Source organism: Macaca mulatta, chromosome 20 (genome assembly GCF_049350105.2).
Source record: "Macaca mulatta isolate MMU2019108-1 chromosome 20, T2T-MMU8v2.0, whole genome shotgun sequence".
Classification (NCBI taxonomy): Eukaryota; Metazoa; Chordata; class Mammalia; order Primates; family Cercopithecidae; genus Macaca; species Macaca mulatta.
In genome coordinates, this window is record NC_133425.1 from 66,461,199 (window position 1) to 66,474,563 (window position 13,365).

General features: G+C 43.9%; 1 protein-coding gene and 1 long non-coding RNA gene across 2 annotated transcripts in view; one reads left to right on the plus strand and one right to left on the minus strand.

Moving 5' to 3' along the window:
- The window catches only part of ZFHX3 (zinc finger homeobox 3), a 1,113,461-nt gene that overhangs the window by 465,851 nt on the left and 634,245 nt on the right, over positions 1–13,365 (plus strand). The gene's annotated exons all lie outside the window — the stretch shown is intronic.
- The window catches only part of LOC106995076 (uncharacterized), a 33,466-nt gene that overhangs the window by 2,130 nt on the left and 17,971 nt on the right, over positions 1–13,365 (minus strand). The window lies entirely within an intron of this gene.

Sequence of the window (13,365 nt, forward strand, 5' to 3'; positions counted from 1 at the left end):
GCTACCTCACTGCACATGGTGAGTGAGACAGTGTCCATGGAGCATTTAGCATACTATCTGCCCCATAAAAGTCACTCAACAATTATCAGTGCTTCTTTCCTTCATTAGCCGGTCTGTCCCACTCAACATCTTGCTCGTACAGAACACAATGGAAAGCCTATGTTTCCAAGGTTTGCACTCCCCAACATCTGGGTTGTGTTGTCAAACGTCACTGAAGTTGTCCAAAACTTTGCCACTGGATTTTGTTTACTCTAGAGCTGAGTGTTTAAATCCCTTAAATTGGTAACGTCAGTTTGACGTCCATGTTAATCTTCCACGAGATTTCAGGATCTGGAATCTGGAGGTGGCTTTCTCTACCGCATACCCAGGTTTGGAGCCCAATGTGGTCATTATTACCACAGAAATCAGGGAGGACGTGGAAAAGTACCCGTTGGAAGAAGTGATTTTTTTTTAATATACAAAGGAATGTAAATGTTTTGCCAAGCAAGTTTCTGGCAAGAGTGCCTCCAATGCCGGTATTTTCGTGCTGTAAGGAAACAGCGACAAGCAAACAGAGGGGATGGGAGACCTGTTTTACATTTGGAAATACCAACAAAGCCACATTCCCACCCCTTCTGCAAATGTATCACTAACGTACACAATGCTTTGTATATATAATGGAATGAAGGGCTAAGCTGTTTTGTGTGGGATTCTGACATGTCTCTTTCTTTTTCTCACACACACTCTGCAGTGATACATCTATAAATGAAGGGGACATTTCATTGTCAGAAATATATACACACCATGTAGAACAAACACAGCCTGAACAAAGATGCCCTCTTCCCCCAACCACTGCTTCCCTGGGTACCCACTTCTCATCCTTTACTGTGACAGTGGGACTCCCCATTCCAGGTAATCGGGCCAGGTAGCTTCTGGGAGTTGAGCCTGTAGGGTGGCTGCCCTGAAGTCACTCAACAGCAGTCCTATTACCACCGTCTACCAGCTGCAACTGATGAGGAAGTCGGACTCTTCTTTAATCCCTTCCACACCCTGGGGTTTATTCTCAGAAGTTTATCTAACTTGTGAATGTAATGGCTATAATAATGTACAAGTTCAGATTAACCCAAAAGGGAAATGGCGAATTCCCAGTGGCCTCTGTCCATCTTTTAGGGTTTAGAAGGTTCTAGAAGGAACGGTCAGCTGCTGTGCTTTATAGCTCCATCCCATGACCTACTGTCTTTCCTTGCATCACATAGCCTTTTCTTTTTCCCTTTTTTTTTTTTTTTGATACGGAGTCTCGCTGTGTTGCCCAGGCTGGAGTGTAGTGGCACCATCTCAGCTCATTGCAAGCTCTGCCTCCCGGGTTCACGCCATTCTTCTGCTTCAGCCTCCTGAGGAGCTGGTACTACAGGCGCCCGCCACCACACCTGGCTAATTTTTTTTTTTTTTTTGTATTTTTAGTTGAGACAGGGTTTCACCGTGTTAGCCAGGATGGTCTCCATCTCCTGACCTCGTGATCCACCTGCCTTGTCCTCCAAAAGTACTGGGATTATAGGCGTGAGCCACCGCACCTCTTTTTCCTTTTTAAAAAATTATTTTGAAATTATTTTAGACAACAAAGTTGGCAAAAATTGTTCAGAGAGTTTCTGCGTATTCCTCACCCAACTTCCCCAATGGTAACAATCCTAGATAACTGTGGTGCAACTATCAAAATTAAGAAATCAGCTGGGCATGGTGGTGCATGCTTGTAATCTCAGGTACTCAGGAGGCTGAGGCAGGAGGATCACTTGAGACCAGAAGTTTGAAGACAAACTGGGCAACGTAGCAAGACCCTGTCTCCAAAAAAAAAAAGAAAAAGAAATTGCTTTTCTTAATTAATGGGTACAGTACTAATGCCAAAGTACAGATTGTATTTGGATTTCACCAGTGTTTTCACTCACGTCCTATTTCTTGGATCCTATCCACAATCCTAAATGCAGGACAGCTCTTAGCTGTGCTTCCTTCCTCTCCCTCAATCTATGACAGGCTCTCAGTCTTCCCTTGTTTTTCATACCTGGACACTTTTGAAAAGTATTTTTCCATGGCTGGATAGAATGTGTCTGAAGCTTCTCGTGATTTGATTGAAGACATGCATGTGTTTTGGTCAGGAATACCAGAGGTGACATGCCCTTCTCAGGGTGTTATATGGGGGGTGCGTGATGTCAGTGTGGCTTATAACTGATAGTCACTTTGGTAAGGTGGTGTCTGCCAGGTTTTCATGCCGTAAAGTTACTGTTTTTCCCTTTGTAACTGTTAAATATGTTTTGGGAGATACATTGAGATGATGATAATATCCTACTTCCCAAACTTTCGTCTGCTCCATTGAGTACCCTTGGCAGCACTGGTCTTGCCTACGACATTTATGACGGTGGTATCCTCACAGAGACTTTTCCACGTTCTCCCTAAAGTTAAGAAATAAATTTTCTTAATGAATGAGTCCAATACTGGTTTTTGAGTCCTCCCATTCCATCTATGTTTATTCATCAGCCTCCCACAACCTTTGGGCTGACTGTACACAACATTTTTATTTTCACCTTGTAGAATTTCTCCTAATCTCCCACCGTGGTCCCTATAAAGGATTCTGTAAATATTTTCAGAAGTGGAAAAGAAGAGGAGAAAAGCAAAGTAATAAAAGTGCCTACAGTGATCCCAATTTGTGCTCACTGTGTGACTTTGAACAAGTCACTGTCCTGTGAGCTTCTGTTTTCTCTTTTTTTTTTTTTTTTTTGAGATGGATTCTCGCTCTTGTTGCCTAGGCTAGAGTGCAATGGCACGATTTCTCAGCTCACTGCAACCTCCACCTCCCAGGTTCAAGCAATTCTCCTGCCTCAGCCTCCCGAGTAGCTGGGATTACAGGTGCCCATCACCTCGCCTAACTAATTTTTGTATTTTTAGTGGAGATAGAGTTTCACCATTTCGGCCAGGCTGGTCTTGAACTCCTGACCTCAGGTGATCCACCCACCTTGGCCTCCCGAAGTGCTGGGATTACAGGCATGAGCCACCATGCCCAGCCCCATTTTCTCTTCTGAAAACGCCATCTCTAAGCCCCTTCCAGCTCTAAAATGCTGTGATCCTATGACAGGCAGCTGGGTTGTGATGGAATCTGCAGCTGGCGTCACCAAACCGCCCAACAGTGAGATGAACGAACATGGGGCGGCGACAGGACAGACAGGGGAATTCAGGAAGGGGAGGAAATGGTCTATGAATCTTTTACAAGCACTAGGGATACTGACATTAATAATACTTTCCACACGGAGAAATACGTTGGAGGGAATGCTAAGGTTTGAGGAGGAAGCAGCTCCGTTTGGGATGAGGTCTTTTATCTTTGCCTGGCCCTTGAAACATACGAATCAGCCCTTTTCTCCCCAGATTGAAGAATCCATAGTGTGTGTTTTCACCATCTGTTTCATTACTTTGAATCAGGCTTAATACCCATTTAAGGCTTAATGATTACAGAATTATACTGGATGTAAATATAGTTTTTAACAGTGTGGCTTAAAAGCTGAAGTTTCACTTTTATCCTCTTTATAAAGCTCACAAAACATGCAGACCTCAAGACTAAAAATTTTCTTAATGTCTTATAAGCCAAGTCTGTTTTTTCTGGTTTGCAGCTCAGAGCCAATTTGTATTGATATTTTAAATATACAATTAGAAATTACCGATTATTTTGCCTATCTTGCTAGCTGATTTTAGAACATCAGTCATTATTTAAAAAAAAAAAAAAACTGAGAGAGAAACATTTGGAACTATAAAAGGGAGGGAAGTTTGGCTCCCAGGGGTGAACTGTGAATGGTGGACTGGGCTGAACACCCAGCAGTTGATCATGGGTAGAGGTCTTTGTCAAAGAGAGACAAGAATCCAGAGATGAGGAAAAATAAAATTTGTCCCCAGCTGGGGTTATTTAAGCCAGTTCTTGTGAAACTCCTTTCCTAGCTAGTCTGTTCTCACATCTGCTGGCTAATAGAGGAATGTACTGGTTTGGGATCCAGCCTCTTGTTTGGTTTTGTTTTGTTTCAGACGGGATCTCACTCTGTCACCCAGGCTAAAGTGCAGTGGCACAGTCACAGCTCACTGCAGCCTCGACCTCCCAGGCTCAAGTTCTTCCCACCTCAGCCTCCCAAGCAGCTGGGACCACAGGCATGTGCCCCCATGCCTGGTGGATCTTTTTAAATTTTTGTAGAGATGGGGGTCTCCCTATGTTGCCCAGGCTAGTCTCAAACTTCTGGACTCAAGCTCTTCTCTCATCTTGGCCTCCCACTTCCCCCAGTGGGATCCTACCTCTTAATGATGCTTTTTAGAGAACTTTTGAAATATCACTGTCATAAAACTGCTTTGGTAAATATAAGTTGAAGAATCACAGGGAAAGTGAGGGTAGGAGAACGAGTGGCCAGTTTGTCACAACTTGTAGTGAAGATTGTGTTATTGATTAAACTGTAAGTTTAGTTCTTTGCAGACAGGGACGTCCATCTCTCGGTGACTGCTGCACTGTGAATTCCATATATAGTGCCTGGCGCATAGTAGGTGATCAATAATCCGGACGCATCAATAAATGGTTAAAGGTAGAAGTTATCTCTGTGTGGATTAGACCCTGATTTGTGGTCCCTCTCATTTACCTTTCAGATAATGGTTGGAGCTAGAGGTAACCTAAAAGGAGTATCTACACTCGAAGGCCTATGCCTTAAATTCATATACTAATTTGTAACAATATTTTTCATAATGTGTTTCTTGGAAGGTTAGTAGATACTATTCAGTAACAGAGTCCTGTGGTCAAACTGTGAACTCCGAAAGGTTAAACAGTTTTTTGTTTACTTTTGTTTTTAACTACAGGACTTGTCAGGGCCTTTGATCATTTGCATGGGTGTTGGGATTTACCGAGGGAGGCATAAACACTTTGAATATTGATTCTTTGTTTTCTTAAAGTATCCTTCATTCTAATAATCCAATGATCACAATTTGAGAAACATTGTTTATAATATGCAGATCATTTTTACTTGGGTAAGTCATCCTAGAACATTTGGTTTCTCCAGTCTTTGACTTTGAACTCATTACATACGTGTAGAAAAATTTCCAAATCAAACGCATAACATGAACAATGCCCCTAGGTACACAAATACTTGCTCAGTGGATGGATAGATGGATGGATGGTTTAGTGACTCTATTAGAGTAATATTGTTAGATAAATGACATCATCAGCACCAAGATCTGGGAGAGTTGTTGAGATTTCTCCAAAACCACAGTGTTCTCACTTCGATTGCCTCTCTCCTCCACCCCAGCCCCTGGCCTAGAGCTACTCATTGCCTTTTGCTAATTGCAGGAGCTTCTAAGTGCTGTTTCCACATCTGGTCTAACTGCCCTCAGATCTGTCCACACCCAGGCTTGCTATGTCTCGGGGTCATTTACATGGCAGTCTTTCCACAGGGTGCCCAGAGCCCTCTCCAACACAGTCCCATCTCATTCTTCCAGCCTCATCCTCCTTCACTCCCTTATGTACAGGTCACGTTTTACCCAAACCAACCTCCCCTCTGTTTCCCAAGTTTCCTTTGAACTTTCTCACTCCTGTGCTGTTCTTTGCTCTGTTTTCTGCCTGAAATGCCTGGGGAATCCTGAGTCATTGATGGCAAGGGCCTCTTGAACTATTACCTGTTTTTTTCACTTTCGTTCCAAACCATCTTCTTCATAAGAATGTCTCTAGTCCTGCTATTTTCTGAATCTCTGTGGCCTTCTCTGATATCACTCATAATCGCCAGTAATCCATCTGTTTGCCCCGTTTCCACCTTCCTGCCCAACACGGACACTGTATTGTGAACTCCTGCAAGGCAGCATTCTCTACTTTTTTCCCCAGTACTTTGCACACCGTGGGCCCTCGGCTAATAGTTGGTGAGCTGAGCACTCCTGTTAAGATCCATAAATGCATCTGTATTATTGCTCTTCAATAGCATAGCACAGAGAGACAGACATAGATCTTGCCCTAAGAAAACACGTTGCAAATAAGAAAGCCCAAATCTTCTAGAATTTGGAAGAGTCAAATGTACTAATAGGCTACGATGTTGCAGAAGTTCATTTTAAGTCTGTTGTTTGGAACCTGGGTGAAATACTCCTCTAGAAACAGCATCACACGTGCTGGTTGTGTCTCCCGCCAGCCCACAAAAGCCCATTTAACTTGTAATGTGTCTAAAGTCCAATACTAATAGCAGCCCCAGGGGTTCATCGGCCTCTTCTCTCAGGCCATCAGCAGTCTTAACACTACAGACCTTGCCCTGAGGCAAAGTATGAGGCCGGGATGGAAAAGGATAAGGTAGATGATGGGGAGAAAGGAAGGGGAGGGGAGGGAGTCGTCTACTGTAAGCAAGAATGAGGTAAGCACAAATAACATGGCCATGACAAACTGAGCAAGGGAGTCCGTCCAGTCTGCCATGGCAATTCAGGTAGAATGGGTACAGTGCACTAGTGCAGGGACTTCAGGGGACAAACACGTTGACATTTACTTTCTTTTTTTGAAACAGTCTCTCACTCTGTTGCCAGGGTGGAGTGCAGTGGCGTGATTATGGCTCACTGTAGCCTTGACCTCCCAGGCTCAGATGATCCTCCCTTCTCAGCCTCCTGAAGTAGCTGGGACTACAGGTGTGCGCCACTGTGCCTGGCTAATTTTTGCATTTTTTGTAGAGACTGGGTTTTGTCATGTTACCCAGGCTGGTCTCAAACTCCTGGACTCAAGTGATCCACCTGCCTCGCTCTCCCAAGTGCTGGGATTATAGACATGAGCCACAGATCCTGGCTGATACTTATTTTTATTGGAACGTCTTTGAAGACTGCCTATCTATGCCTGTCTTAGAGGTTTTTAATTGCTCTTCCTTAAGTTTTAGCCCCAGTAGAAACTAAATACATCAACAAAGAAACCAAGAAAGACTTATTTCACCACAAGGAGGCACCTGCTATCATGTAGACTGGAGATCACAAACTCAAACGTCTAAGGGGGCAGGCAGGCCATGAAAATTCATGAAACAGAACAGAAGTAAGGATGCTGAGCGTGGTGGTAACCTGCAGGGTACATGTCGCATATAAAGGACCAGCTTGAACTAAGCTTCAGTCACATGTGCACCCAGGGTTCAAAATATTCCATGTTTTCAAGAGAAGCCATCGATCTGAATTTTTATGTACTATCTCCTAGATTTTATATGCTGATAGTTAAATTTAAAATTTTAAAACAAGGTAAACTGACACACACACCCCAACCCCCTCACAGGCATACAGGTACACTTTTGGATCCTACCCATGACATCTTTGCTGTATATGGTCATATTTCACTTAATGTGGTCCTGAAAAAAAAAATAAAGAAGTATAAATGGAATTTTTGTGGAGAGAATCATATATTCCCATTTGATGGCCATTAAAATTTCAGAAAGGTATTCCCACAGATAAAGATTTTTTGTTCAACAACACTCTTGAAAAATCATACTTCAGGGAATAGTTTATGTACGTATTTCAAAGGGCAGGTGCCAATTTCTGATGAAATTTTAACAATAATGCACCAATATCCTATTAAATTTAATTGCTAACCTCTTTAAATCCCACTGTACAAGAAGTCAAAAAATTGAGGACAGTTTTGGCCAAGGACTGAGATTCTAAAGACAGAAATTCACATCAGCATTTCTGAAGTCAACTGTAGCATGTGGCTATTCCTAGTCTCTTCGGATTCTCTATCACAGGGCCCTGTTTTTAAAATTCCAGCAGCATGAAAGCTGTCCAGTTGGTGGCCATCCGTGACATATTCAGAAGTGCTCAATGCCACCGGCAGCTCTAGGAGAGCAACCCATATCCATCTTATGTATCAGAGCTCTGTGCTATGTCGGGATGACAACTGGATATTTACAGCCTGGCATTTTGATTATTCGATGCTGGACTGTAGTTCTGGGCCTGCCACTGGGAACCTGGGCAAGTCACTTCGAGTCTGTGTGCTTTAGTTTCCCATCACCCATGAGTTGTTCTGGGAAGGAGATGGAATCGTGCTTGTGTGTGTAGCACACACGTTTTATACTCGGTAGACAGTAAACACTGTGAATCTTCGTTCTTCGGAATATCATTAGTATCATCAGAGGATGTAACCTCTCTTGTTGGGTCCTTCCTCCATCTACCGGATATTATCCTTTCAGATCACACTGGTCCAGGAGCAGGAGATGGGACAGCACTCATCTGGGCTGTGGCTACAAACCGAAGACATTTTTTTTAATTGTAGGTACATAGTAGGTATATATATTTTGGGGGGTTACATAAGATGCTTTTCTACAGGCATACAATGCATAATAACCACATCAGGGTAAATAGGGTACCCATCATCTCATGCATTTGGCCTTTCTTTGTATTACAAACAATTCAGTCATACTCTTATAGTTTTGTTTGCTTTGTTTTGTTTTGTTTTGAGACAGAGTCTCTCTCTGTTGCCCAGGCTGGAGTGCAATGGCACGATCTCAGCTCACTGCAGCCTCTGCCTCCTGGGTTCAAGTGATTCCCCTGCCGCAGCCTCCTGAGTAGCTGGCATTACAGACAGCTGCTACCACGCCCAGCTAATTTTTGTATTTTTAGTAGAGATGGGATTTCACCATGTTGGTCAGGCTGGTCTCAAACTCCTGACCTCAAGTGATCCACCCACCTGGGCCTCCTGAAGTACTGGGATTACAGGTGTGAGTCACCATGCCTGGACTCTTGCAGTTATTTTTAAATGTACAATAAATTATTGTTGACATTCGTCACCTTACGGTGCTGTCAAACACTAGACCTTATTTATTCTATCTAACTACATTTTTGTAGCCATTAACCATCCCTACTTCCCACCTGCCCACCTCCCCCAACCCTGCCCCCTGCCCGCTACCCTTCCCAGCCTCTGGTAACCATCATCCTACTCTTTCTCTCTCTGTCTCCCTGAGTTCAATTGTTGTTCATTTTCAGCTCCCACATGTGAAGTTTGTCTTTCTGTTCCTGGCTTATTTCACTTAACATAATGTCCTCCAGTTCCATCTATGTTGTTGCAAATTATAGGATCTCATTCTTTTTATGGTTGAATAGTACTCCAGTGTGTCATGTACCACATTTTCTTTATCCATTCATCACGGACCCTTAGGTCACTTCCAAATCTTGGCTGTTGAGAACAGTGCTGCAATAAACACGAAAGTGCAGTTATTTCTTTGACATACGGATTTCCCTTCTTTGGGGATTATACCCAGCAGTGGGATTGCTGGATCATATGGTAACTCTATTTTTAGTATTTTGAGGAACCTCCAAACTGTTCTCGATAGTGGTTGTGATAATTTACATTCCCACCAGTGGTATACGATGCTTCCCTTTTCTCTACATCCTTGTCAGCATTTGTTATTGCCTGTCTTTTGAATAAAAGCCATTATAACTGGGCCACGAAGACAGTTCTTAAAACGAGAGGTGCAAGCATGTTCCAGGAGTCAAGATTTTTTACCATGTATCCGAGGCATGGCTGTCCCCAGACCAAATGAAGCCATTTTTTTCTTGTCTTTGGCCATATCCAGGGTGGATGACTCAGCCAGGATATGTCTTCTCCTTGCTGAGATATATCACTGGGGTCTCCAGGGAACCCTAAGCTTTTAAAGGTCAGGACATGTTCTCCTGGCTTACTGCCTGCAATGCTGTATCTTGGCACTGTAAACCAAAAGGTATTAATAGTTGGCTTGGTAGCAAGTAAGCTGCTCATTTGGGTGAATGCTCATGTAGCAGATAAGTTAACACTTCTACTTTACTGTGGCTGGCCTTGACCAAATGAATGAATCGCTGTACTGAATGCAGAGAAAGAAGTGTTTAACAGTGGGAGTCCCTTGCACGAGGCCATCCTGAAATGAATGGTGAGAAAGCCAACATTTTTTGGGGGAGGTGGGGTAATCTCTGGTGTTGATGTCTATAAAGTTTGAGCAGGTCTGGCAGATGAGGACAACTTTGGTTGCCTCGCCAGAATGGGAGAGGACCACAACACCTGAGTCCCATGCAAGGCCATGCCTGTCTCCCGTCTGAGCATGGGCTCGGACCCCAGCACACAGCAGCATGTGGCCAATGACCCAACCCTCTGGGCCACTCCCTGGAAATGTCCAGGCCACTGCTGTCCTGACTTCAAGCCTGGAGGGCCCCAAGTTTGGCTAGCTGGGAACCGCATTTCCAAAGCCCCGCTCTGCTCGTGTTCCTCTCATTCCCAAAAGAGTAAGTATTCCCAGACCAGAGGGTTCCATACAATTGAAACATATGGAACCACAGCACTTCCAGCTGTTGGGATACCGAGTTGCCTTTATTTCTTGGCTGGACTGCCCTGGGGATGAAAAGGAAGGGCGGATGTGTCAATGAGGAACCAGTAGCAGCTGCATCTGCTGCTGGTTACAGTTATTGGCCTTCCAAATCCCTTTTTATGTCACCCCATTGGCTTGAGACCTCAAGACCTTGTCAGGGACTCTGGCTTGTCCGAGTTGATTTCTTCTGCCCGAGTTCACCCTCTCTAGTCAATTCTGCGCCAAGATCATTTCCTCCACACGTCTATTTTTATGGTGGATACAACAATAGACTTTTCTTTCTCCTGTGTCCACTCTGATATCATTTAATGCAGAAAAGGCTATTGGGAGGTCAGAATGAACAACCATCTGTTTAGGTCCCAGGCCAAATCCCTCCACCCAAGCAAAAAAAAAAAAAAAAGAGCTTCACAGGCATCTGCAACCAGATCTTCTTCCTCACCCACCACCATCCACTCCTGCAGCTCACCCCTTTTCACTCCCGTCCTTCTTGGCCTCCCCAGGGGTCCAAGTCTCCTGTTTCCATCACAAGAGAAGGTGGGTGCACTTCCCCCAACTGCTGTTTGCTTTTCCCAGCCTGTGGGAATCAGAGGTTGGGGTAGGAATTGATAAAAGCCAGCATTTTGCCATAAAAGGAATCTAAGAGGGCAATGGAAGGCCATTCGCACGATTCCCCAGGCTGTCTGTCTTTGAAAAGGAAGATCTGGCCAAACCTACAGAACTTGCTGCCTCTGGAGTTTACTCTCTATTTCACTCTGTGCTGCACATCCTTGTGTATGAATTAAAGATTAAAGTCAACTTAACCTGCATTTTGCTATATCTCTATATGCAGGAGAGGAAGGGAGGCAGCAAGTGTTCAGCGTGATCTCCTGGTTCTAACACCAGACTAGGAGATGGGAGACTAAAGGTGGAAGGATCAGAGGTCTTTTCCTGACCCTGCCACTCCCTCATGCTGTGGTCTCTTGCAAGTCATTGACCTGGACTCTACCTCCATTTCTTGAACCATGGAATGAGCACAGTGACACCTTCTTGGACTACTGATGTGTCCTCTACCAAGCTGTGTGGTTCTCAGAGCATTGATGACATCATACCACAGGCCATGGAACAAAGGACCCAAGGGGTGAAACACCATTCAGTGGAAAACCAGCATTCGGGCCCCTCCCTCATTTTCCAATGCAATCGGTTTTGGATTGTACACAGCTGAACTGTCATTCCAGCTGCTTTTAGTCACAAAGCATAGCAGCCACATTTACGGTCCCTTAGAACAAGGCTTCTAACCTCTGCATGACTGACATTTGAGGCTGGATCGTTCTCCTTGGTGGTTGGAGGTAGGGAGGTCCTGTGCATTGTAGGATGTTTAGCAGCATCCTTGGCCTCTACCCACTGAATATTTCTAGCACTCCCAAGTTGTAACAACCAAAAATATATTTAAACATTGCCAAATACACCCTGTAGGACAAAATCACCCTTTCTGCTGAGAACTGCTGCTACAGAATCAGCCATCCTTGGAGGAAGGCATCACCAAAACACTGATTCAATTAATTGTTACTCTAAGAAACTGAAACATGAATGCATAGGCTAATTTGGTGCCATATTTAGAAACGGGAATGTCGCCAGATAATATAAACCAGCCCCAGCCAAAGCTCAAGATGATAAGACTGCAAAAAGAAAATACATTCCCAAGTCCTTCTCTCTGTTCTTTTGCAGACATCTTCATGCCAGTAATATCCCGTTAGATACATTCCCAAGTCCTTCTCTCTGTTCTTTTGCAGACATTTTCATGCCACTGATATCCCATTAGTGCAAATCACAGATCATTGACCTGAAATAGACCATCCTTCGGCCCTAAAATTGTAGTAACATCTTCTGAGCACTCAAGAGTGTTCCAGGTACAGGCAGGATTTGGGCAGGAGAGTATTTTACAGATGCACATGGGTTAGGTGTGCCTATTTGGCTCTGAATCTGTAGCTAAGTATCTACGTAACAAATGTTAAACAGAATTTATCGCATTCCATATGAATTGTTGAGCCTGGAGCAGCTACATGAAGTTATCCGTATCTGCCAAAAATGAGACTTATTAAGTATCAAATAGAAAAAAGGCAGAAGCAGGCCCTAAAGGTGGACACTGTGATCATCTGAAGTTGTCTTCAGAAAGGTACCCATTGGTCCTGCCTCGACTATAACTCTGTGATAGCTCCTGGGGCTGTAGAAGCTCCAAGGAAGGACTTTGCAGATGGATGTAGTGATGCCTCCATCATTTACAAAGGATAGGAAAACCCACATGGTCAATAAGTTCTATGTCCACAACCAGAAATGCTTTAGAAATGTGTCAGCACAGAAGGAAACAGCTCCTGGTGCCAACATGGGGGTGCCTGTGAAACGGAGGAATTAGTTCGGGGCGTTCTTTGTAGTTGATGCACAGGCATCTGATGGGGCATCCTGAGGCCGGCTTCCCCGTCCAGATGTTTTTGCTCTGCTCCCTCCTCCTAGAGACAATGGAATGTGTGTTCCCTCTACCCCTCCCCTTGGCGTGTGCCCCTACGGGCATCTACGCTGATGCTGCTTGGAAACCACACATCCCTAGGAGGAATTGTTTGTGTGGCACTCTCCAACCTTCCCTGGGGCCAAGAAAAGATTTACATTTTGCTGTGGGTGTTCCACAAGTCCCAGGCATTTCCGCTCCTTTCAAGAAGATTCCAAATGAACATAAATCTTACTCCGGCTCTGACAGCCTCCAGTCATCTGTTTACCAAAATAAACTTTAAGCATACATTGAAAAATAATTCCTAGTGAAATATGCATCCCCATGGCATTCAAGCCTGGTATTTAATGTCTTTTTTTATGGTTAATAATGCATCAAAAGCATCCCTAGTCTGAAGCTGTCATTACATCACATACATGATGTGCAGGGCCCCGTTACAATGACTAAAAACTTGGAGTGAGTTTTTATTTCTTAAAAAAAAAAACAAACAAAAAACAAAAACTAATGTATAAATTACAGTGGCCTGTTTCCCTCTATCTGTGTTTCTTTTTAATAAATCTGTGTCTTGATGAG